At 36.9% G+C, this 27,534-nt stretch overlaps 1 long non-coding RNA gene across 2 annotated transcripts; it reads left to right on the forward strand.

Moving 5' to 3' along the window:
* Positions 1–17,361: 17,361 nt before the first annotated feature.
* LOC311445810 lies at positions 17,362–26,680 on the forward strand. Of its 2 annotated transcripts, XR_014698636.1 has the most exons (5): positions 17,362–18,030; positions 19,815–19,866; positions 21,021–21,130; positions 21,306–21,540; positions 25,814–26,680. It is a non-coding gene; the product is annotated as an uncharacterized lncRNA (long non-coding RNA). The 2 variants fall into 2 exon arrangements; XR_014698637.1 differs by lacking the exon at positions 25,814–26,680 and having other exon boundaries at positions 21,306–23,475.
* Positions 26,681–27,534: the final 854 nt, after the last annotated feature.

The raw sequence follows: 27,534 nt of genomic DNA on the forward strand, positions 1-27,534 counted from the left end.
GCATAATCAGCTAGATGTTGACAGAGGTTACAGAAAAAAAAAAAATATTTCAAATTAAATTCTTGGACCAAATTAGTCATGAAAGAACCTTGAATGTATTGAACTGAAATACAGTTTAGTCTTTTCCTCACTCTCTGAATCCATTTCTCTTTAAGCAATTACAGCATTTCCAAACTACCAAAGTGGTATTCTGCATTCCTTTTTTTTTTTTTTTTTTTTTTTTCCTTTTTCTTTTTCTTTCCATATTAAAACAAGCAGTATGGTGGGTAGAATGATGGATGGTAGAAAATTATGCTAAAACAGGTTAAGATGAAGAAAGGGAAAGGAGACACATGGAGAAATGTGGTAGAGGAAGAAAGATGTGCTTTCTGCTCCTCAGCTGCAGAAATACAGATTAGAAACAACAGTAATGTGCTTTCCCAGATGAACTGCATTCCATCCTATGTATTTTTCCATAGCCATAGTTTCCATTTTAATGGGTCTTGCATTCCAGCAGGAATCAGCTTCCTTGAGAAATGTCCAGCTGCCTCAGTCTCCAGTCCACACATGTTCTTGGCAGTGTTTTTTGTTTGTCTATTTTTAAAGTCTTACACACATACATTGGAAAATAGTTCTGTATTTCCAAACACTAAAAGCAGTTTATATTAACTGAGTTGTTTATTTATTTATTTATTTTTAACTAGGTAATCAGTAAAGAATAGTCAAAATGTTACTTCTCTGAAGTATGTACTACAAAACTGAGAAAATAGCTGTAAAACATTGCTATTTTTTTATATCTTTACCTTTGCTTTGCATTTGGTTTACAAAGGCATAAACAAAGAGCACTGAAGGATTAAAGCCCTTAAGTGTTATTTCAGGGAGTAAGTGCTGCATTGCTTCCTCTGTGTTTTGTTAGGGACTGGTTGAGCCCTGCATTGTATTAAACTCAAGTAATAACATACAAGTATGAAAGTTTTTTGTTTGTTTGTTTGTTTTTCCATTTCTATTCTTTCTGTACGAATTTCTGTTCTTTCTGTACGTATTACATAATGACCAGCTCAGAAGGTTGTGGAGTTTAAATCTATGTGTAGGACATGTAGGTACACCAAAATAGGATTTAGGGACATTATTGTATATTTTCTGGAAGGCTTTGTACTGACATGGAAAGTTCTACATTATAACAATCACAGCATGAAGCATTTGCATCACTTGAACTGATATGGAATCAAAGAATCATAGAACGGTTAGGGTTGGAAAAGCCCAAGATTATCTGATCCAACCATCCCCCTACTACCAATGTCACCCATTAATCCATGTCCCTAAATACCCCATCCAACCTGTCCGTGAACACCCCCAGGGACAGTGACACCACCAATTCCCTGGACAACTAATCCCAAAGCCTGACTGCTCTTTTACAACAAATTAGGAGATCTCAAGGGAGGCTGTAGCGAGGTGGGGGTTGGCCTGTTCTCCCACGTGCCTGGTGACAGGACGAGGGGGAATGGGTTTAAGTTGAGCCAGGGGAGTTTTAGGTTAGATGTTAGGAAGAACTTCTTCACTGAAAGGGTTGTGAGGCACTGGAACAGGCTGCCCAGGGAAGTGGTGGAGTCACCATCCCTGGAAGTCTTCAAAAGACGTTTAGATGTAGATCTTAGGGAAATGGTTTAGTGGGGACTGTTAGCGTTAGGTCAGAGGTTGGACTCGATGATCTTGAGGTCTCTTCCAACCTAGAAAATTCTGTGATTCTGTGATACTAACAAATTAGGAGAAGAAATTTCTCCTAATTTCCAACCTGAACCTCCCACGGTGCAATTTCAGGCCATTCCCTCTAGTCCTAACACTAGTTATCTGGCCAGCCCCCAGCTCCTTTCTTTTCAGCCCCCATCTCCTACACTTTCCTTTCAGGTAGTTGTAGAGAGCAATAAGGTCTCCCCTGAGCCTCTTCTCCTCCAGACTAAACAACCCCAGTTCCCTCAGCCGCTCCTCATAGGACTTGTGTTCCAGACCAGCTTCGTAGCCTTTCTCTGGACATGCTCCAGGGCCTCAATGTCCTTCTTGTACTGAGGAGCCCAAAACTGAATACAGTACTCAAGGTGCAGCCTCACCAGAGCAGAGTACAAGGGGACAACCACCTCCCTGGTCCTGCTGGCTATACTGTTCCTGATACAAGCCAGAATGCTGTTCTTGGCCACCAGGGCTCAATGTTGGCTCATGTTCAGGTGAGCATCAGTTAACACCCCCAGAGCCTTTTCCTCTGAACAGCTTTCCAGCCACTCTCCCCCAAGCCTGTGTTCAGGTTATATTACTGCTAAATAAATTCTGTTGCACCAAATCAGTGGCCAGAGCTCCTTAAAAATGTAAATATGCATGAACATTGGCATAAATGGATGACATAATCCATTACCTTGCTCTTTAAAACTTACAACATAGTAATTTGACCCATTTTCAAAGTACACAGTATTACTATATTTTTACTCTAAACAACTACAACAGGTTGGAGTGTGTGGAGGTGGAGGAAAGTGAGGCAAAATAGTTTCTATAAGAATAGCAAGCTCTCTGTTGGGAGTATCACATGAGTTTTATTTTATTTATTTATTTATTTGTTTGTTAAAGCAACAATGCTACTTTTCAATGATACATTATGAAACAGTATAATGCAATATAACACCTATTCCCAAGCATGTCATACAGAATCATACTGACTTGTTTTTTTCTTTTCTGGTTGGTCTCAGAATTATGGTGTCTAACATTTAACAAATAAAAAATATATATTTATAACGCAGAAAAAATATATTGTATAATTTTATAAGAAATTGTTACACTGAGCATGTAACAAAATGGGTTGGTTTGTTTAGTTCTTAGAAACAAAAGTATTTTCCAACAAGAGAAGTCTTTCAGACAAAAGACTTGCTGGAAAAAAAAATGGTTAAAGTATTTCAAACAAAAGTTTTGCTAAAAAAAAAAAAAAAAAAAAAAAAAGATATGTATTTCTATATTATTTTTAATTTTCTATTATGTTCAGCACTTTATCTACTGAAAAAAGAAAACAAACAAACAAACAAGCAAACAAAAAACGTGCCTCAGTTGCTGCTGGATTTTGTTCAAAAGCAAACAGCAAATCTGTACCAAAAATAAACCAGATGACATTAACAAAGTCTAACTACACCAAGAAAATTAAATTTATGATAGTACACCTGCAGATGGTGCTGTTCCACAACATTTCCTGCATAAAAATCAGTCCAAAATTAATCAGTTGGTCTCTTTGATCTTTCACTGTATTGCCATACAGAACACATAACTTTTATATAAAAATGATTGGCTGTGTGTGAAGTCCATACTAGATGGAAAATGATACATAGAGATATAAAATTTCCACATCCTAAAGATACTATTTTTTCCCCACTTCTCTTCTATTATAATACTAACAATTAACAAGAGATGTAGATTTTTTTTTCTATAGCATTTTAGTATAGCTGTTCGTGAGACAAAAAATCATAGTTACTCAGAGATGCTGCAGTTTTAACTGTATTTCCATTCCAAATACGACACAGAGTATAGACTTTTGTTAGCAAATGTTCTCTTACAGAATAGTACTACGTATAGGCTATAGATTAAGAATTGTACTTTTCTCAGAAAGACTGAGAGGAAAATAGGAATTAAACATTGCTCCACAGAAACATTTTCAAAGTTGTGTTTATTATCACATCAGAAAACTGCTTTAGGCCCTCTCTTAGGAGGACCTAATTCTTGTCTCCAGTCCAGTTTGAATCAATAGCACTCATCAAAGGAGGCCCTGAATGTAAATAAAGATTTCCATATTTAGAATATAATGAGTTTGTAACTGGATCTGAGTATAGAAAACACTCAATTTCAGAAACATTTCTAGATATTTACTCACACTGCAACACTGCAGAAAAAGGTTTTCTTTTTTTTTTTTTTTTTTTGATAACTGACTACATAGCACAACAGAGTAACTTAATTTTACTTAGTAAAATATCCAATTTTTTTGCCAATATGTAGATCAATAAACTCTAAACTTTTCTTTTAGAATAATAATAATAATAAAAAAAGATACACATATGATGAACAAATGGAAAATTTTAAATATGGGATAAGATGACAAGTTACTTAATGGGGACATGCTTACTCACTTGGTACTAATGGGAGCATTTTCATTATCTTCACTGGTGTCACAATTGCATATGGTAGTATAAGCATCATGGTTGACATTTTTGATGGTTTTGCTGGGTCCATGTCATGCCTCATGCCTCTTAAAAGAGAAATAAAAACAAAATAAAAGTTAAAATGTTTCACTGGTATTCCTTGGAAGAATAGTAGAAGGAAATTAATCACTTCTTTTCCCTTTGTAGACTAAATAGATGATTTAATAGCTAATTATATTATCAGGAGCTTCTCTAAATATACTGTATATCCTCAATTTCTCTGATGTTTCAATTCGCTTGCTGTGTTATATGTGGAATTTGCTCTTCAGAAGAGATCTCTTCATAATTCCCGATTCCTTCAATTTTAGCTTTAAAATGGTACTTATCAATACCTGAGGACACTGAGTCTCTGTCTTCATAAGATCATCTACATCGTGTGCTTTCTGTTCTGTGGAGGTAGCCAGTGAAGTCATGTTTCTATGGGTTCATTTATGATATTATGATAAACTCAGAACAGAACTCTGAATTTTAGCTCCATTTTGCTTCTTTGTTAAAAACACAACTCTTGGCCTTAAAATTTTCTCCAGGTCTATAGATGACACAGACGTTCTCAAATGAGTCAGTATATTTTAGTCCATATGTAAGTACATTGAACTTGCTTGAATTTCCTGTTGCTTACACACTACTTTTGTCTTCAGACTAAAAGATTTTTCTACCTTGCTCATACCCAGGTTCCACTTTACAATTTGTTTAGTGACAATTAAAGAAGCACAGTGAAATCCTGCAAAATCTTAGAAAAATATTTAAATGGTTTTCTGGTAGAAGTTCACTGAAGCTTACCTATGAAAATAAAAGTAAACAAACAACTAGAATACTGATTATTCATAAACAAAAAAATAAACAAAAGAAACAATAACATTAAAATTCCTTGCTGATGATTTTTATCATTTTTGCTTTCTGTACATAGGTATACATACTGTCAGGGACATGGCAAGTAGTAACAATTTAAGTGCTTAGTATGTATTTGTAAGTTGTATTTATAAATATTTGACCTTACTAAATTTATAAATAAAGTGACCTTACTATATATCCCTTCTATAACACTAGTACATGCAATGTGTTTTAGAAAGAAATGGATTCAGCTAATGGACTCACCGTATAAAATCCCAGTGCTCTGACCATATGTGCAATATAAAAGTTTTTTACATTTTTGAAGTAGTATTATCCTTTTTTTTATGCTGACAGGGAAGATTTGGTAACAACAAATCAAACAAAAAAAAAAAACAAAAAAATCTTTTGTTACATACTGAATATAAATTTGGAAGAAAGGAATATGAAGCAATTCATCTGTCTTGTCATAGAATAATTTACTAATATAAAATTTTTCATTCTACTTTCAGAGTTGTGGCCACCTGCAGGCATAATATGACAGCCTTCAAATTCATTCTTTTCTACATATGTAACACATAGTTTTACAAAGCCCATAGTTGGTGTATGATGTGCATTATACACTGCTTGTGAGAGATTAATCTTTAACGCATTCTGGAAAATATGCAGGAAAATACTTCCAGGTTTTGGTTAGAATTTTCTTTTCTTTGTTATAAAAATCTTCCATCCTTGGAAAGTTGGTGATTACCTTAACTTACTCCTGACCCTTGTGTCTCCTGTTTTTTCTTCAGTTCTTTTTTAGTTTAGTATAAATCAAAAACATCCACATAGTTGGATTACAATTTCAAACTCATTTACAGTGTTGTAGAGTTTAAGTCTGTTCTTTCACAATTGAGAGGTTAGGTACGTGTGGTGTATGAATCTCAATTCGTTATCTATTGAGGGATTTTTGAAACAGCAAAGATCCCATGACTTGCTGCAGCTGAGCAAACCAAGCTACCAGGACGACTATGAGAAGTTCCTATGACAGTGTTCCCACATCGCCCAATTGAGGAATTTAGAAAAATATTGTTACCAGCAGCTGGCTTCAAGGATGGGATCTATGTGACTGCTAATCACAAGGGGGTTGTTTTCTTGCAGGTGGGGTTGTTTTCTTGCAGTTTTTTGTCTGAGTGCTTTTGACCAATAATCTTGTGTGAGACACTACCCACCCCTGTTAAGTTTACTATAAAAGTCAGTCTATTCGGGTAATAAAGAGAGATCATGATCTGACCATACTAGTGTCTGTTGTATTTTCAGCTGTTCTTCCTGCAACAGTTATCTACTTGTTCCACTATTTTACTTATTTCATCTCCACTGAGAAAAAAAATAAAATGTGCTGCAGCTGATTCAGATCTTCATTTGTATTGTCTGATTGTCCAGCTGTTGTCACAGTATTTAATAAATGAATTACTATTTTATTTAGAATATAATAAAGTGGGATGGAATGGAATGGAATGGAATGGAACGGAACGGAATGGAACGGAACGGAATGGAATGGAATGGAATGGAAGTAGTTCATTTTGAAGGGACTTAGAAATATCATCTAATCCAACTGCCTGACCTCTTCAGGGCTAACTAAAAGTTAAAGCATGATATTGAGGGCATTATTCAAATGTTTTTTGAACAATGACAGGCATGGGGCGTCATCTATCTTGACAGAAAGCCTGTTACAGTGTTTTACCACCCTTAGAGTAAAGAATTTTTTCCTAAGATCCATCATGAACCTCCCCTGGTGCAGCTGTGTGTCTTTCCCATGTGTCCTGTTTGCCAGGGAGAAAAGTTGGGCATCTCCCACTTCATTTCCCCTCTTCAGGAAGTTGAAAAGAGTGATGAGGTCACCTCTTAGCCTTCTTTTCTACAGACTAGACAGTTAGAGGTGTCCTCAGTCTTTCCTCACAGGACATGTTTTCCAGGACTTTTATCAGCTTTGTGGCACTCCTCTGGACACTTTCAAGAACCTTAACATCCTTTTTTATATTGTGTAGTCCAGAACTACACACAATAGTCAAGATGAGGCTGCATCAACACTAAATATAGTGGGAGAATCACCTCTTTTGATCATCTGGCTATGGTATGTTTAATGCACCTCAACATGCAGTTTGCCATCTTGGCTGCCAAGACACACTTGACACATGTTGAAGCTACTGTTGACCAGCACCCTCACATACCTTTGTGCTGAGCTGCTCTCCAGCCAGGTCTCCTAGTCTGTACTTGTGGCTGACATAACCCTGTCCCAGATGCAGCACCCAGCATTTACTTTCATTGAATTTCATGCCACAGTTGACTATTGTTAACTGTTCAATGCTCTAATCTATATAGACTGAAAAGGGCCCTCATCCTTGTAGAGAATCAATAACACCTCTAAGTTTAGTATCGTCAGCAAACTTGCTAAACATGCTTTCAGATCCTGCATCCAGATCACTGGTAGAAATTTTGAACTAGGACTCGCCCTAGAATTGAGGCCTGGGGAACACTGCTAGTGACCATACACCAGCCAGATGTAGCCCCGTCACTACAACACTTTGATCTCTGCCATTCAGATTGTTTGTCACCCAGCACAGAGTGAACCTGTTTATTTCACAGTTGGACAATTTGTACAGATGGTTACAGTGAGAGATGGTATCAAAGGCCTTACTATTTCTGTGGTGTGGCTGACATGCTGGAGGGAAGGAATGTTATCCAGATGGAACTGGACAGGATTGAGAGGTGGGCCTGTGCAAACCTCAAGAGGTTCAACAAAGCCAAGTGCAAGGTCCTTCATCTGAGCTGGGGTAATCCTAAGCACAAATACAGATTGTACAGAGAATGGATTGAGAACAGCCCTGGGGATATTGGTGGAAGAGAAGCTTGACATGAGCCAACAATGTGCATTTGTAACCTAGCTGCATACTGAGCTGAATCAAAAGAATTGTGGCTAGCAGGTCAAGGGAGATGAATCTCCCCCTCTACTCTGATCTCATGAGCCCCCACCTGGAGTACCGTTCAGCCGTGGGGCCCCCGGGACTAGAAGGACATGGAAGTATTAGAATGAGTCCAGAGGAAGGCCAAAAGATGATCAGAGGGCTGGAGCACCTCTTATATGAAGACAGGCTGAGAGAGTTGGGGTTGTTCAGCCTGGAGAAGAAAAGGCTCCAGGGAGACCTTTTAACAATCTCTCAGCACCTAAAGGGAGCTTACAAGAAACCAAGAAAGGGACTCTTTGTCAGGGAGTGTAGTGATAGGGCAAGGGGTAACAGCTTTAAAGTAAAAGACAGGAAATGTAGATTATATATTATGAAGAAATTCTTTAAGTGTGTTGGAACACTGGAACAGGTTATGCAGAGAAGTTGGGGATGTGCCATCCCTGGAAGTATTGAAGGCCAAGTTGGATGGGGCTTTGAGCAACCTGGTCTAGGGGAAAGTGTCCCTGTCATGGCCGTGGGCATGGGCATGCCCAAAGTGTAGGAACTAGATGATCTTTAAGGTCCCTTCCAACCCAAACCATTCTATGATTCTATGATTTAAACCTTCAACTGATGCAAATTGCGCTTATAGTCTCCTTGACCACAGATGGAAAGTCACTGTTCTTCCAGTTCTGGTCATCCAACTCAGAGGACCAGTTAGCTCAGGATCTATCATTAATATTAAAAACTAAGACAAAAAGAAAAAAAAGAACAACAAAAAAAAGTATCTACCTTTTTTTTTTTTCCAGTTCAGTGTTTTCCCATTAGACCTCCTCTTGCTCCTGAGATGTTTAAAAAATCCTTTTTGTTGTTGTCTGACACTATACTTCCCAATGTCAACTCAAGTAGATCTTTGACTTTTCTTGTTTTCTGCTTGCAGATGTGAACTGCAGCTCTGTATTTGTCAGATAACCCGACCGAAAGCCCTGGGACAAATGGACACAACAACCAGCGTTCTGTGCCGTAAGCCAATTTATTGCTGCATGACAGTATCTTATATAGTGTCAAAGCGTCCCACCCAGGAACCCAGGACCCCACCCACTGTGCTCGCAGGCACCCCCAAACCCCTCCCTTCGTGCGCGCAGGCACAACCCAGGATAGGATAGGGTAAGGGAGCCCTTCTTATTTACCCCCTAAAAGGACCCATCCGATGAAGTATGTACCGCGTTCCCTTCTGCCGTGGGTGCACTAGGCACTGCTATTTTTTCATGATCTAACCGAACTTGCAGGGGGGCCACAAGGGGGTTCCCACCTTCTTCTTTCTCCTGCTCCACATTATTTTCATCTCCCGATTGAGCCTCCTCCTTCGCCTGCCCTGACCCCTCCTCTAGATTGTTTTTTACCGGAAGCTCCATAGGGGCCAGCTTATCCTCACTGTCCCCATCAGACAAAAGCATGCGGTGCACAGTAGCCCACAGGCATGCCTCATTGGCTACCTTTTCTAAAACCACTCGCACCGACCCATACGTCAGAAATAAAGTCAGCGCCTCTTTGTTCCCGATGCAGGCGCTATCAAATAAATCCCGTCCCACCATTTCTAAAAGGGTCTGTCTCAAGCAATGGACAGGAGACTCTGCCAGATTCCGGTGTGTCACCCAGAGCAAGAGGGACTGTACGTCCTTCTTTCGTAGTGTTATTCCTACTTCCTTGGCCAAGGATTTAACAGTACTCACCACCTCATCGACTCCAGGCCCCATGGCCACCCGCGTACCTAGCACGTACGCACTGCGCCTAACTCACGCCGCACCTAACTTGCGCCAACCGGTTTCACGTTGAGATTCGAATCACCTTGGGGTCACCAAATGTCGGATAACCCGACCGAAAGCCCCGGGACAAATGGACACAACGACCAGCGTTCTGTGCCGTAAGCCAATTTATTGCTGCGTGACAGTATCTTATATAGTGTCAAAGCGTCCCACCCAGGAACCCAGGACCCCACCCACTGTGCTCGCAGGCACCCCCAAACCCCTCCCTTCGTGCGCGCAGGCACAACCCGGAATAATCCCACAGTATTCTCTATGAAGCCAGACTTTGCTTCTATTTTCTTTTACCCTGGTTCCAGTACGTGTTTCTTGTTCAGCCAGGCTAGCCTTCTATCCTGCTTGCTACACTAGTGACACAATGGAATTGTCTGTGCTTTTAAAAGGATGTTCTTGAAAATTAATCAGATCTCATGGACCCCTAAACCCTTTACATCATATTTTTGTCCACGTTATTTTATAACTCATTATCGTATATGGCTGGAAAAATGCCTGAAAACTTCTTTTGCAGAATCTGATCTAATTCTCCTATTCAGTAGTTTTTATACATAACTACAACAGCCATATCTATTATGACCATATCTAAACAGTATTTTATGACTGTTTTTGGAAAAGTTGAAAATTAATTTCATTATTTTTTTTTTTTAAATTGAATATAAGTTTGAAGTTTAGTTTAAAATTTGGAATTCTTTAATGCTGATCTCTGCTTTACATTTTTTGTATGTTAAACCCATCAAAAGAGGCTTTTGGTTTTAGATTGACCATATAATATGCACTTTCTTTGTATGACTAACAAAAACATGGAAATTAATATATATTCCACCTTTGTTTTTTGCATCTGTAGTTTGCAATTTTTTATCCAACAGCATCTGTTTACGGCAGTTATGTATTTTAATAAAAGAAGGTAGTCTAAACTTTTATATTTTAAATCAATTTTTTTAATTAAATATCTAAGATTTAGTCTTCTATACAAATTACTAATTAAAAGATGCTTTTCTACAGAAAAATGGGGAAAGGGAAAAAATGGGAATACAAATTTGCATTAAAACCAAAACCAAGCTTTCAGAATGTATATATGTGTAGTCTTGGCTGTAGTTGCAATGAGTATCAGCCCTGATCTTTGTATTCTTGTTTCTACTGTATTCCTACTTGTATATTATGGTTGTATATATTATTATAGAAGTTTTAGGAGTTTCATTTGCAACCATTTAGCAAATCTCCAGAAGAACTGAATGACTTGTTACTCAGTTCTTCTTATTAACAAGTTATTACTTGTTAATATACATTTCTTGGTAATAGACAGAAGTCCTATTTTAATATTGCAAGCCAGCATCATGGTAGACAGTTGTGAGGGTTCTCTGTCAAATACATGCTTTCATTTAGGATGAAAGTTATTAGTCAATGTGATGTTGTGCCCTCTCTCCTATATTACGTTTTCAGAATAAATTCCCTTTCAATAAGACTCTTTTAACCTACTCTATCATGAAAGTAACCTTAACTAATTTTTTAGCTTCTTTTGGAATATATTTATTAGATAAGATTCAAGATCTTAGAAATGTTTCTTTGCATGTTTGGTTGCCCAAAACTGTTCCTCCTTGCTTATATATTGGTTCATTTTCTTAGTCGTTTTAAAGTTATAAAGCATTCTTCACTAACAAGATACATAGAGGTTTTTTTTGGAATTTGATTCCTTTTTGATGGTTACCAACATCTCTGTGGGGTAGCTTAAAATTCACAGAATCACAAAATGGATGAGACTGTCAGGGGCTCCCAGAGATAGTTCAGTCCACCTTAATCTGTTAGCTCAGATCAGCAACAGTTAGAGCTGGTTGCTCAGTGCTGTGTCCAAAAAGGTTTTTAATGTCTCCAGTTATGCATACCGCACAGACTTTCTGGACAACTTGTCCCTGTGTTTCAGCTTCCTCATATCAGTTATGTAATTTTTATTTTATTTTATTTTTTTCATTATTGTCTTGGACTGGACTTGCTCCAGCAAGTCCATGTCTATGTCATACTAAGGAGCCTTGCACAGAACATAACACTCCACCTATGTCTCATTAGTGCTGAGTAGAAGGTATCAACTTCTTTTGTCTTGCTACTGTACTTCACTACATTCCTAGGCAATCTACCATATCAATATATAACATCTCACAGTGGAATAATTAATTAAATGCTATCATATTTAAAATTATTTTTTTAATAATTCAGTTGTGTATAGACTGTTCTGAATACCAGAACATTTGTTTTTATCAGTTTTGACTTCATTAGGAGCCATGGAAACTGGAAGCTATTTCAACCCTAGCTAAACTATCAAGGTTCAGCCTTTCAGTTTTGAACTTCTTCCAGACAGAAATCATGTCCTCCCCTGGTATTCAGTTATTCTTTGGGCTAGAGTATTCATGCAAAAATTATTCTGAGACTGATTCAGAGAAAAAAAAACACTTTAACTTTTACTTTTTGATAACTTATTTTAACAGTTCAGGCACTAGATTATTGACTTGAACAGCATCTATTTCATCATCATCTAGTGTTTATAGAGGAAGAAAAAAATCTCTAAGTAATACCTTAGTACAGCCAGTAAAAATGTTCAGATCCAACAAAACAAGAAATATCTGAAACAGAAGAATCTCGATTACAGTGATTTACTATTTCTTTTTCCTCCTTAGGAAACTGTTGCATACAAAACTCTAATATATAGTGAAGTTAACAGAGGCCAATCTATCATTACACTTGAAATAGGACAGAAATATTATATCCAAGGATACTTAACTGGTATTGCTGATTATCAGGTCTCCTATTATCAAACTGCAAGACTATGCTAAATACATTGCTTAATGCTCTTTCCTGGAAAAGATCTCTATTTGCCCATCCTTTAATATTTTTTATTAAAACATTAAATTAAGTCCTAATATTTAATCAATACACCACTCTCCCTCATCATCTCTAAAACCAGTATCAAATGATTTGGATTGTGTATTAATGGTTGAATGACAGGAATACTTTTACATAAAAAAATAAAATATTTAAACAAATTGCACAGAACTATCTAAAAATGCTATAAGATAATGCTTTTTATACTTAATTAAACCTGTTTCTTAAGGATGCATTTTCCACGAATCCTCAAAGAAATAATTCACTGTTCTTTATATCTACTTCAGGTTCACTGTAACCATTTCACATAGTCTTACTAGACTTGGCCCACAAAAAGGTATAGGAAATTGCAAGAGTGAAGATGCTAGATTAAGGTTATCTATGCAGAAACAATACTTTGTTACTTACCCAAGACACTGGCACATTAAGGTATATACATGCCTTTTCTTTTGATCTTAAGCCAGAATTATTTGTGGACAAATGCAAGAAACTACTGAAATCAGTACCACTAAATATACTTCACCACAAGGGAATGTAGTTTATCAGAGTTCATCTGCAGATAAGAATCTCAAAACCACTTAATTTCCATCAGGATTCCTTAGGGATAGAGACAGCCCAAGGATTTTCAGAATTAGAAAGAGGAGTTTGTCATGTAAGAATTAACAAGTACAGATCCTGATACCCATCTGTAACACCAACAGCTGTATCTGGGTTTAGGTGTCTATTTTATTTGTAGCCCGTTGGAATATGCAAGCACTTGAGTATTCAGTTCACCTAGGAAATTTTGAATGTTTACTTTAGCCATGAGATGAATCATGATTTGAGAGTGACTGTTTGTCTCCATCAATGATAACGGATGGGTAGAATGTTTGTATTTATATAGCATATTTGATCAAATGAATCCCTCCATAGTGGTAGTCCAGATGTTTCTGGGACTGAGCCAAGTAGACTTGCAAGGCTGATAAAACAGCCCTCAAATTAGATTCGTGAGGACAATAAATAAATAAATAGATAAATAAATAAATAATATAAAATAAATCTGGGAGTATTTCTTGCAATCTTATATTCTTATTAGATTGAGTACGCATATTGAATAATATACTCAGTGCAACATTGGAATTGGATAGGTCCTTTGGTCATTTCTAATTCTGCTATAAATAACAACTTCTCATTACTGCTAGATCAGAGTAACAAAGGCATATGTAACCTAAAAATTGGCAGAAACATAATACATTTACCACTGGGAAACCTCTGCTCTATGGATATTTCATTTATACAAAATACAAATGATGAACTTATGCATTTTCCAGACTCAAAATGGTGGCTAATGTACTGATGTACTGTTAAAATAATTTCACAAGATCTCATTACAATTTTTAAAAGCAATAATAAAAAATAAAACAAAACACACTTCTACAAAGTGTTCATCACAGAAATATAGTAAAATGATAATCTTAAGAGTAACCTCTGAGAATGATTTTTTCTACCATTGTTTAGAAAAAGTTAAATCCTTGTCATTCTGCCTTCCTCATGTACACAAATAAATAAATAAATAAATGTGAGATAAACAACATGCAACAAAGAAAGAAGGAAAAATGTATTTTGAAAAATAAAACTCTTTTTTTTTATATGAGTTCTGATACAGTTTGTGTATTTCAAAGCAATTGGTTTGATTTCTGTTTGCATCAATGTGGGACAATTCCTAAATATAGGAATAGATTCAATATTAAACAAGCGTTCATGTCTGTATGTTTCTGTTTACTTCTATTGGTGCTTCGAATTAAGAAATTGACAGAGACAATTCTATTTTAAAATTGTGCTTTTGTTTCTTCCCCTTTTTAATAAAGCATTTGATTGCAAACCATTTATCCATAATTTGGGAGACAGAGGTACTTTTAATAACTGATCAAAAAATATGAGATTAAAGAAAATGACAAATTTCTATCATATAACCACAATAATGTTAAATAATGATAATGACATGACACATTTAAACTTGTAGATAAACAGAAAAAAACAAAACAAACAAACAAAAAAACTAATGAAACAAAAATAAGATGAGCCAGTGAAGATAATTATGGTAATTTTATCCATCTCAATTTCCTTTTCAAAAGAACATATAATTGCTCTGATATTTTATTTTCAAGCACCTTGTCTCCAAGCCAATATAAAGTAAGGGGAAACTGGATTAAAAACTCCCCCTTTTCCCTTCTGTTTATCACCATTTGATCAAATTAAGATTCCAAGCCCTTAGCCACCTCTTCGGGTCCTGCTTATATTCCAGTTTTCATTGTGAGGTGAAGGTGGAAGGATTAAGTAAACAAAGTAGTTTAAATTTGCCAGGACATATTTCCCTACAAGGAATAAATGCCATCTGGTTCAAAATGTCTGTTCTGAGCTGCAGACACTATGCCAGGTATAATGTGTGTTCTTTGGTGGATAAAAAACTGAATATGAACTGACAATGCGTGCTTGCAGCCCAGAAAGTCAACCATATCTTGGACTGCATCAAAAGACGTGTGGCTAGCAGGTGATGAATCTCCCTCTCTACTGTCCTCTTGTGAGACCCTACCTAGAGTACTACATTCAGCTCGTAGAGACCCCAGCACAAGAAAGACATGAACATATTAGAATAAGTCCAGAGAGAGGCCAAAAGATGATCAAGGGGCTGGAGCACTTCAACACGAAGACAAGCTGAGAGAGTCAGGATTGTTTAGTCTACAGAAAGCTCCAGGGAGACCTGGAGATGTGGATCAAATACTATCAGCTCAGTTTCCTCATTTTCTTCATTCTGTCTTTATACTGTAAACTTTAAATCATATTAAGATCAATTTAACTAAAGTCAGTGCCCACTTCAGTAAACTTTAGCATCTCCCAAATGCGATTTTTGGTACCACTAATTCTATGGGATTTATAATTCTACCCAATTTAGGTAATCTAAATATGATAATTGTACCACTGACATCTGAACTGTACTGAACAAAACACTTGGGGAATGCCAATATCTGCTTTAAGGTAGCACTCTCTCAAATATATCACCATCCAACTTGTACCTCTGTGACGTCTCATTTTAAATATGTCTCTTGCAATAGGCTATGCAAGACTGTATACACATATAATGCTTCTCCAATCAGTACTGGATTGATCAAACACTGAATTTTATGATGTGATTCCCCAGGAATATTAAATAGATATTAAAATATATGGGAAAAAAATACCTACTCTCTAAGTGTAGGATGGATGTCTGCTTGGATTTGTGCAATACTTCATACAGAAAAATCTTAATCTTGAAACTTTTAAATTAACCTGTAATGCACATAAGTACACCTCAAAACGTTATTTGAGATTCCATCTATGAATAGAGGTTTAAAAATATATTAGAAACAGAAGTAGCATAAACTGAATAACAATGTCAAGGATGCATTATTATAAAACATAGGATGGGTACCTATTTTATTGTCAGAGTTTATAAAAATATGAACTGACTAAATATTTATAATAGATGTTTTATTTGTGTATTAATTATTCATAAGTTAGATGAAGTTCCATTTTATATATAAAAAAGTGGCAATAAATTGAGATAGCAACTGGAAGAAATTCAAATTTCTGTCCTAGAGAGCAGTCATAAAATGCAAAATATAGGTCTTTTCTTACATGTGTCTGTAGAAACAGAGTAATTTTTCTTTGCTGACACATCTGCTACACTTTATCTTGTTTTTCTTCCTTTCAAATTCATACTAATTCTCATGAGTAAGGTTTTTCCTTAATAAGTACTGCTTGACATTTACCTTTACATACATGACAGATATTTGAAAACGAGCATCTCTCAATGCAACAGCAACAAATTTAAATGAATTAGTAATGCAAATAACTTGGTCTACAGATCTCAGCAGCTCCTTTTTCAGTTTTCAGACAAACAAATCAACCCTCCCCCCGCCCCAGCAGAACAAAACCAAACCAGTTCTGCCCCTTTTCATCATTAAAGAATTGCTAGTTAAAATTTGTACACCTAATATTAATTATACCGTCTGTACACCTATTAATAAAATACTAAAGATAAGCAAAAAAAAAAGATGTTTAAATTTCTGATTACATTATTTGAACTTTTTCACAACTTAATTTCAAATGATAGTTTAATGTATAACAATTGATTAAAAAAATGAATGTTAGCTGTTAGAGATGCAGATTGATCAAAACCTCTTGACACTGTCTAAAGGATAAAGTGAATATTGTATAAAGTTCAGAAGAGATACCTCAAAGAACAATTTGTCTGAAGATCTGAAGGTGTTTTTGTTTTTTTGTTTTATCCTGTTTTGTTTTTGCATAAAAGATTTTTCCTCAAATTGAATAAATCTGAAAGGGAGAAGACAAACTGTTCTTAAAACATTTGTCACTTTGGAACTTAAAAATACTCAGATGTGCTTTATTTCTCATGTTTGAAGTTTTAAGCTACGTTGGTAGGAATGTAATCAAGAGTTTGAGGGAAATGATTATTTCTATGTGAAATAGAGCAGTTCAGTTGGAAGGGACCTAGAAAGATCATAGAATCGTAGAGGTTGGAAAGACCTCCAAGATCATCTGTTTAAAAAGTTACCCTATTACCAATATTACCCACTAAACCACATCCCCAAGTACTACATCCAACAATTCCTTAAACGGCCTTCATGAGTGCTGCCAGGTGTGGTGGCTCACTCAGCTGCCTTGAGTGGCCTTCATGTAGGGAATGTATCTGCCTCAGAGCAGGCATTTGCAAAGTCCCTCTTGAACAGGCATGAAGCATCAACCACCTCTCTAGGAAGACTGTTCTCTAGGAAGACTGTGTGTTTGACCACCCTCTGAGACTGTCTGTAGAGACCACCCTCTGAGACTGTCTGTAGAGAATGTACATAGTTGTAGGCACCGTGGCACAAGAGAGTAGGTGATATATTGCAGCAAGTCCAGCAAAGGGTCATAGGTGTTTGGTGGGCTGCGTTATATGTAAAAGGAAGCTTGGGAAGGTTGTTCAGTCTGAAGAAGAAAAAGCTATGTGGATTTTGTTGCTGTCTTCAACTACCTAACAGGAAATTAGGGAGACAATGAAGCCAGAGTCTTCCTGGAGATGAACAGTAAAAAGATAAAAGACATCAGACACAAGTTTTTGGAAGGGAAATTTGAATTATACATGAAGAAACCAAAATTTACAAGAAGGGTAGTCAAACACTGGAACAAGATTTTAAGAGGAGCTGAAGAAACTTCAGTCCTGGAAAAAGACAAAATTTGACTGAACAAACCTCTGAAAAACCTGACAATATTGAATATGGATTTTATTTTCAAGCTGTTTTGAGAAGGAAGTTGTATCAGATGACTCCTAGAAATACTATCCTACCTAACTTGTTCCATGATCCTGTGAGTAATTTTCTATTGATTTATGTACATCCCTGATGTTAATTATCTCCTGATGCACCCAGCCATTGCCACCTATTTTGCACTTTCTTTTGTATAGTGATGATAATATGCTGACAACAGACCTCTACCTCTTGTACAATCCTGCCTGGTAGTTATCTTTCTTTTTCCCCTAAAGAAATGCAAAGGTAGACCTGCACCTTTCAGAGGATCGGGGTCAGTATCATAGGATGGCATAAAGAAGTCCAGATTATGTTTGGGAAACCTATAAACTCAGCAAAAGGAAGCTGTCAGCATACATTATGCTGCACCTTTCACCATGTAGTCTTCCTCTTTTTGATTCCATCCAAGTTGGATTGTATAGGGAATACAAGATTCATAAGAAGAGAAAGTGTCTTTTGTGCAGAATCTTTGAAACTTTAGCGTCCCCTTATCTGAAAAAAAGCATCATTCAGTTGTTACGTGATGCTTTTTTGCTTTTGGTTTCATGAAAAATTCAGACCTCATTGCCCCTTATTAGTGTATCCTCCTATTTTTGTGTTCTTTGGTAGCTTATCTTGCTTCTGAACAAAAATTGAACAAGCAAAGGCAGATTTCACTTTGTTTTTACTATTTCTGGTAAAAGGCTACCAAGAATAACAAAACTACAGTGTGCTGTAAAGAGGACTATTATTTCCTTCTTCTGTTTGTGTAGTGGAGATGGACCGATATAAGTTTACCAATTGTCTAATTGTATGGAAAGACCAATATTATTTGTGTGTTTACACACTCTACCAGTAGATATACATCTTGATCAGCCAGACAGCAGGAGCAGGTGGTGTGTATGAGAGTCTAGTGTATGATGATGCTGGTGCTACTTTGTGTTGATCTGTGTGCCCAACTTGTGTGTGTCTTGTGTATTGTGCATATGTGCATGTATATAGACACATCTTTTGCAATACTTGCTCAGCTAACTTGGGGTAGTCACTGCTCTCACACAAGGGAAAGGAAGACAGGAGGAATCCATCATCATCAAGAAGATCACAAGACTGGGCTGCCTCTAAAAAATAATATGTTCTGTGCTGAGCTGTGAGCAGAGGTCTCAGGGCTGGCCTCAGCTCCCCTTGGCTGCAGCTGGACTGAGCTGGTTCCAGTGCCTGCCTTAGGGCCAAGTGCCTGCTGCCTCCCCTTCCTGAGCTGGGCTCTGCCAGTGTCTCCATGGGAAGGATCTGGCAAAGCCAGGGGGTGACTGCCTGAGACCCTGGGGGGCTGATCCTAGGAGAGGTTGTGGGGCCACGCTCATACTTGGCTGAGAGAAGGCAGAGGGAATCAAGTTAATAAGTTATAAAAAATAAACCCAAGCAACTCAAGACTAGGAAAGATAAATCCTCACTAGGAACATTAAACTCCTCACAGTAAAGTCCTTAGGCTGCTGATGGCTCATCATAGCTACCACTTGCTCTTATGAGGAAACTTCTAATTGTAGGACACAGAGGGACATCAGAAGGGTAGACATAAGACTAAAAAGACAGAAGTATAAGGAAGTTTATTTATACCAAATTTAGCTGTACTTTAATGATACTTTTCTATAATAATTTCTACCATTTGGCTCCTAAAACTTTAGTTAGATAATAAGTTTTCAGTTGCGTATATGTAGTGTGTTATCTTTTGCCCATAACAACCATACCACTGGGCTAGCATATTAAAAATACATTTAGCAAAATACTTATTTCCATTCAGCTCTGCACTGGTGCTATTGATATATATATTTGATTAACCTGACCTTAAAACTCATGTTTTTCCTCCAGGAAAACATACTGCATTTTGAAGAAACATTATGCAAGTAAATAAATCACCCAGGTGAGCAACAAATAACAGGAGGAAAAAGGCAAACAGTAATAATCAATGGACATGCTCTGGATAAATTTTGCCAGCACTTTGCTATGCTGTTTCCCTTGCAACATTTCTCTGACCAGAAATCTATTAAAAAGTACTGAGTGTAGTGACAAAGAGGTTCAAGCGCTGCTTGGTAAAGGCTAACAGTAAAATGGCCACTTGAGAGACCATATGTAAACATATCTATATCTTCACTCTTATTGTGTTACCTAACTTCTGGTGTTAAGATTAGGAAGCACTGCAACCAACAACCTGTGATAAATGGGACTCCATTACTTTATGAACAAGTAAGAAGCCAGAGGGTAATTCAGTGTTTATCTTTCCACAGTGTATTATATGTAGACAGACTGCTTTTTCAGGCATAACAACCCATCTAGAAGAAAGCTGGGTGATTTGGAACAAATTTTATAATTATTTCATGTGGGGGACACTTTGGAACTTATCAGATAAAACAGTTATTTTTTCACAACTGTGCCCAGCTCTCATTCAGTTGTCTGAGATTTCCTGTGTAGAATACTATTTCTGCATCCTGAAATACATTTAAACAGTTTGGTATATCCAGTATTTTTAAGTTCTGCAAGTTTTAATGTATATGAAGAGATCACCTCTACAGAGTATATAGGATAGGTCTGACTTTACAGGCTTGTAAATAGGGAAATTGAGCATGTGATAAAAGATCCGTCTGACACCTTAGAGAAATATTGTACTTACCGAACAAACCAATACTTATTAACCGTGGATATACCTGGGACCTTTGAGTGTACAGAGCTAGTTGTTAGCTGCTGTGTAGTAACAACAAAGTGACATTGCTGGAAGTCCTGGACAAACATAAAAAAAGTATTTGAAAGCTGACCTTATATACGCGATTAAAAAAGAAAGCCTGTCTTAGGACATCTAGATGTGAAATGGCTACAAAAGAATCAACCCAACATGCTGCTATTAAAGCCAAGGAAATGTAGAACATGTTAGTATTACTTTCACTGCAGATGACAAATGAAGAGTTGAAATACTGACATTTTGTTCATAATAAAAACAACAACAAAAAATCATTTTTAATGAAAGATAAACATTTTTTTCAAACACTACTGATGTAAATAATTAACTGCATTTCTTTTCAGGTCTGTCTTTCTTAGTACTATCTCCATTTCCTGTCTTTACACCAGTATTAACTCCACTTGTACATGACAGACAGCATGACACAGGGTAGAGGAGAAAAATTAGATCACAGGTAAGTTTAGGAGGAAAAATAGATCTCATGGAAAACCATAAGGATTACTACCATAAGGTAAAGTAAAGCTCTTAATAACTTGTAGAAGGTAATTTTATATATATATATATATATATATATATATATAATTAGGTTATATAACCCCAAACTGGTTTCTGTCTCTCTTTTCCTGCAGGGAATATAAAATAAACACATTAACAAGCCTATGATTTTTATCTGAGAAAAATCAATTTCTCCAGAAGATATACAGAGAAAATACTTGAACCACAGTTATTATCTACGGAAGTATTTAGAAGGCCTAGTCAGTAGCTGGGGTTCCACAGCTGAAAAGAAATCTCTGCCCCAGGGAACTTAAGACTTTTTACATGAGAGATGATGGATACAAAGAAATGTGAAAAGCATATGACAGAGTAAGATGAAAGTCTGAGATTTTTTAAATGTTTGTAGGGTACTAAATGCTTAGTTAAAAGGTTCAATCTATGTCATCACTACCTTTGCTTTCATCATCTATTCCTATCGTATTCTCTTTTGATCCTTCTATATATCATGCCTTTTCCTGTCTTGTCCTTTAATACTGCCTTCTTTTTGGCTAGTCTTTTGCATCTGTTGTTGTTAGCCTTTTCTGTGCTGCTATCTTGAAAACAATTTCCAAAATTTCTAATGTTAGCATAAAAAAGCAGTGTGCGCTTATATAGAATGCATAAGACTGAAGAATAAAGAGGATAGAGAGTGACAGAGAGGACAGGATTCCAATCTTCTTTTTATTCACAGCTTTGTTGTACTTTTACTAACCTTTTTTAGTCATGATAGCTGTAGTCATACTTTGCAAGTGTGAATGAGGGCAATGCATAGATCTAAACATCTTACCTGAAGAGGTAAGGCAAGGTTCCTTCTCTCCTGTGCAGAAGTCTTCTAAACACTTCTTACATGCATCATGAGATCAAGAGCTAGTTGGAAAAACAGCTTTCAGCTGTTGAACTACTTGAAGCACTACAAATCCCAAAGAGATCTTCTAGCATCCTATCCCTATATGCATTAGCAAAAATGTTGAGAACTCAACATGTTATTCCTTCTGTGCATCCAGGACAGTTATTGCTGCTTATGATGTTTACAGAGCTCTCTTGCTGACATTACACTTCACATAGATAAAACATTTCTCACAACTGACAGACCAATTCACACTCAGCACAAACACATTGGTATTGCATGCCACAACTCACTTTGTGTGGAAATAACATGTTAGTATGGAGATTCCACCTTTTCTTGTGTGAGCAGAACTGTTATTTATTCAATTGAATAAACAGCATTTGTATGCAACCTTAATCATGAACATTTCGGAGACTAGCATCAGGCTCTAAGTACAATCCTGTCAAATAGCTGGCAGTGGATTAACTTTGACACCTAGAAGCATGCCAAATTCTGACAGAATAAGAACTTGTTGTATATCCAATGTCAATCATTCATTGAGTGCCACTCCAAATGCTTATCCTGTTAGTGATGACATCAATCTGCATTGGCATTCAAAATGCTGTTGCCCTTTGAATGTAGAAATGAAAGCAATGGACAAAGCCCCAAAGAATATGTATTTAAAAAAAACAAACTATCCTTCTAAGAACTTCTGGCCACATCTAATGTGGAGCTGCCACTTTATTAATGGGTCTGTCAATGTATTTCACAAGAACACAAGTTGCACAGCTGTTTTCACAGAATCAAAAAATTCTTAAGATTGGAAGGGACCTTGGGGGATCATCTTAATGAACCCCCTTACTCAATTAGGTATACCTAGAGCAGGTTACTCCGGAACATGTCCAGATGGCTTTGGAAGGTCTCCAAGGAGGATGACTCAACAACTTCTTGAGGCAATCTGTACTAGGGCTTGGTCACCCTCACAGTAAAGAGGTGCTTCTTCATATTTAAACAGAACATCTTGCATTCTAGTTTGTCTCTTTTGCTTCTTGTCCTTTAACTGGGCACCACTGAAAAAAGTCTGGGTCCAGCCTCCTTGTGTCTTTCCTTCAGGTATTTATAGACATGGCCTCTGGGTCCTGGAACTCCTGAAGGCCAGTCTTACTGGTAGAGACAGAAGCAAAGAAGGTATTCAGTACCTCAGCCTTTGCATTGTCCTGGGTAACCAGGTCACCTGTTTCTATCAGAAGACCCATATTTTCTGTAGTCTTCCTTTTATCACTGGTGTAGTTGTAGAAGTCCATCTTATTGCCCTTGTTAGCACATTTCTAACTCATCTTCTTTATTCCCCATACTGTATGTGTTAGCGTGATGGTCCCCCACCCCACAAGTTGTGTTACTAGAAAGTGTTTGTGAGATTTCTCCTCAGCAGTGACTTGTAGTCATTTCCTTGTTAACCTACAAGTAGTGAGGTTGGCCCTCATTAAGCCTCATTTCATTGATTTTATGAAGCCCGCCCTATCACAGCAACTCACTCCCCCTGTTCATCAGCCCTCTGCATCATTCCTTTACAGGGCTGCTGGTTACTTTCTCCGTCCCTACTCCTTTCTAGTTTAGAGCCCTTCTTATGAAGTCAGACATCCTATTGGCAGAAATGTCTTTGTGCTCCTTAGAGATGTGCATCCCATCTGTCCCAAGCAGATGCTGATCCTCAGAAAGGGTTCCATGGTCACAGAAACCCAAACCCTGTCACTGATGCCAGTTCTGCAGCCTATTGTTTATCTCTCCTATCACTGCCCTACTTCTCGCGTCCTTTCCTCTCATCATCAGGACTGCCTGAACACCATCTGAGCCCCCATGCCCTTGACTTCTGCCCCCCGAGCTCTGTAGTCTCTTTTGATAATGTCAAGGCTTCCTCTAGCAATATTATTTGCACCCACCTGGAGTAAGAACAGACGGTAGTAGTCTGAGGACCAGACCAGCTTGGCAGTGTTTCTGTGACACGCTGGATCCACTCCACAAGGCAGCACAGCTCCCTAATCAATAAATCAGGTTGACATATGGGTACCTCTGTCCCCTGCAGCAGGGAGTCACACTTTACAATGACTTGCTGCTTCTTCCAGGTTGCCTTGTGTGGTTTGGGTAGACTAGATTAATTATTAGTAGGCATGTCTGGATCCTTTTCAACACTGAGGGCAATGGAACTATTAGGTAGTATATGCCCTAAGGTAAGGTAGGAGCCATCCTCTTGTTTCTAGAAGTCACCGCTTTCCACCCTTTTCCTCCTCTACTTACCACAATGGCAAGGATGGACACTGCCATCTTTTCACCAGCAGTTGGGTTTGATGGGTAATAGATAAAGAGACTTTCTACTGCACTTGAACTAACAAGCTCAAACAGAAAGAAGTTTCTGTTTCTCTTATTCCTCTGTCATGACAGCAGGTCCTAATTCTAAGGTATCTGCAGGCCCATTTAAACCATCTCAGAAAAACAGTAATACGTTGGTCTGGAACTGCTAAATGAATTGAGTCTTCACTAACACAGGGTGGATCTGTGTTCTCATGAAAACTAGATCTTGGATCACTGAATCATGCCCCTTTACACCATCAGATGAAACAGTATATAACTCCTTTCATAATTTAGTAGCCTCCTTCCTAAAACATGGTCTACTCTATTTGACCTTTTAGGAGGTTATTCCAGTGTCCAGCTTCAGATGAGGAATGTCTAATGAGCCTGAAGCCAGTTCTTCACAAATGAAGAACCAAGACAGTGTCTATATATTGCACTGTCCTGTGTACATATTTCAGCTAGTTTAGTTATCTGAAGTACTGAAACAAGGTGAATATTGCCACAATTTTAGACACTAGTCAACTTATTAGTTGTATTAGCTGCTTCTTCATCCTCTTCTTCTTCTTCTTCACGCTACTATTCTATATTTATGTATAATCATATGATTCAGTTTCACCCACTGATAGTACAAAAATTTTCTGATATAATTTGGGTAGAACACAGTTTTTCATAAATTGTTCAGCATTCAGCATTTTTTTTCTTGTTCCTAAGATTTTCCTTAGTGTAAAAATATCCTACAAACTTTTGGTTGTATCTGCTTTCAATGATTTTTCTGCCTTTTAAATCTGTACAGAATCTGAATGCTTTGGTGGATACTTCAAATGTTTAAGATATTTTGATTTATTATATATTTGTTTGCTTTGTGGAAGAAAACTGGTTAATTAGCAATATTTATTTTTCCAGTTGCTGTAAAAATTGGATAAGATTGTTTATTTCTCATATGATTCCCAGGTTGTTGCCAGATTATCTTGAGCCTTTTTCATTATAAATTACTGTTCCCCCTTTACTCAAGTGTATTAGCCTATAACATAGGGTACTAACAGCAGAAGCCTTTGTTTTAGAGCTTCTTTAAATTTCTCAGATATACCAGCATGTAAGTCTATATCTTAGATTAAAACTAAAGCACCTATTCATTATTTTGTAAGTACATAGATTAGACTTCTCTCAGTAACAATAACAGAATTAATGAATGGGTGAGGAATTAATATCTGAGCTCTTCCCGCATGTTACTAATGGACTTCTAGGGGAATTTACACAGGCAAAGCCTCTGCTATAAGGACTGTTTCCCATCTGTCCGTCCACCAGCTCATGTCCTCCTCCATTCCTGTTCCTACAGGAGTTTGCCCAACTGACACTTTCAGTTCTACCCCTTTTGGATACGGACTTATGTATACTCTAGCATCTGCTCTTCTCTCTCCTCTCCTCTAGGTGGCAATAGAGGAGGGAGAAATACAATGTGCTCCTCCAGATTTAAAGGAGCAAAAGGACGACATGGAAGAGAGAAAGAAAAAGGAGAAAGAAAACGATAGGTAGGAGGGGAGGAGGGAAAAGCTCTTCTTTCCTTGTCCTCCTTTCTTCTACAAATAATTTCCTGAACTGAGGAAATGAGCCAAGTTTGTACATTAGCCTTAGATATCTCATCTTCCTTGCAAGAAGTAAAGGTAGAACAGATTTTCAGTCTATGTATTTATTTTCTCATTGGGATGGAGCTCTTTATTTTATTTAAACTGGCTTCAGATCTGACCAGCTTTGCCTAGCTGGAGATGTGGCTGTAAGAACTGAGCTGATCTGTCAGTAAACACTGGAAAGAAGATGAAATACCTAGAAATAAGTCTAATGCATCCATATTTCCTGATACACTGTAAAAATAACCATGATGTAAAAGTCTCCCTTTAAAAACACTGCTGCACAAGAACTCTGGTGTCTTCCAAGAAATTACCATTACTTATTGTTAAATTTTCCTTTTTTTTTTTTTTTTTTTTTTTTTCTTTCTAAAAATAATCACTTTTCTTTCTGCTCCAAATAAAATGGAAATGTATTGAAAGACTCCATACATATTAGAACTATTTCTGTAGAATTTGCTGTGTCATGTGAAAAGACAATTTTACACATAGAAGTAGCAATTATCAATAATTACAGTTCACGGTCACAATGTTACTATTCAGACTCTATCAGCACCCTTATTATACCATAAAATGTAATAAAAAAAAAAAAAAAAAAGGAAAAAAATGGTTTGCTTATTGTTAAGAACTATAAAAAAATTGTGCAGAGAACTAAAATTTGATAGTTCTAAGACCTAACCTCTAATAAGGTAAAACTTCAGAGAGCACTTTGGATTAATGTAGAAAAATGAAAATATATTTGTAGGATTTTTTGTAAGCATGTCACTTAGTATTATTTTGATATTTTTGTGCAGACATATTTGTATACTATTACTGTAAAAAAAAATTACAGAAATAAGGCAGGAAAAATGACTTTAGAGCTTATATAGCATACTTAAGAGTACCCAAACAAAAACACGAGGTTTATGGTAGCAAGGAACTATCATGTCAGTTTGTCATGTGAAAAGGTGTATTGACAAGGCTGATATAAAAGAAGTGCAGGAAAACAGGTCTGTGGAAAGATCTTTAGTAAAGAAGAGTAGAGAAGACTGTGATCAGTCACTGTAGGCTGAATTAGGCTAAATACAGCTTTCTTATAGAATAGAGGAGACATTTATGTGCAAGTGTGATATATATATATTTTTGGCTATATCTAAAGTGAGGGACACAGAAGATATGAACTAGTGAGTGTTATGAGTGTAGCTGTTGTGCTGTAAGTCAACTCCAGAGTTGCAGTCTGGAATACATTGCAACATACTCCTACCAGTGTCTCCCAGGTTTGTCCCTTGTCATTTTAAAGTAGATTTTGGCTACTGTTTACTTTTAAGTAAAATAAATAAGGTATTTTTGAAAAAGCTGCTTTCCTTCTTTAAATAGTGTACCTGTCCATGACTGCTAAATAGGAATTAAAAATATCATATTCATTTGAACTTCTAACTATCATGGTTAATAGCCTTGTAAGTTCAGAGGAGAAGTTAGATAGTGGCTTTTCTGTGGCAATCTATGGTTACATCTCCAAACAGTAGAGAAAAAGGAGGTCTGTACTTG

The sequence above is a fragment of the Aythya ferina genome (genome assembly GCF_964211825.1).
Source record: "Aythya ferina genome assembly, chromosome: 1".
Lineage (NCBI taxonomy): Eukaryota > Metazoa > Chordata > Aves > Anseriformes > Anatidae > Aythya > Aythya ferina.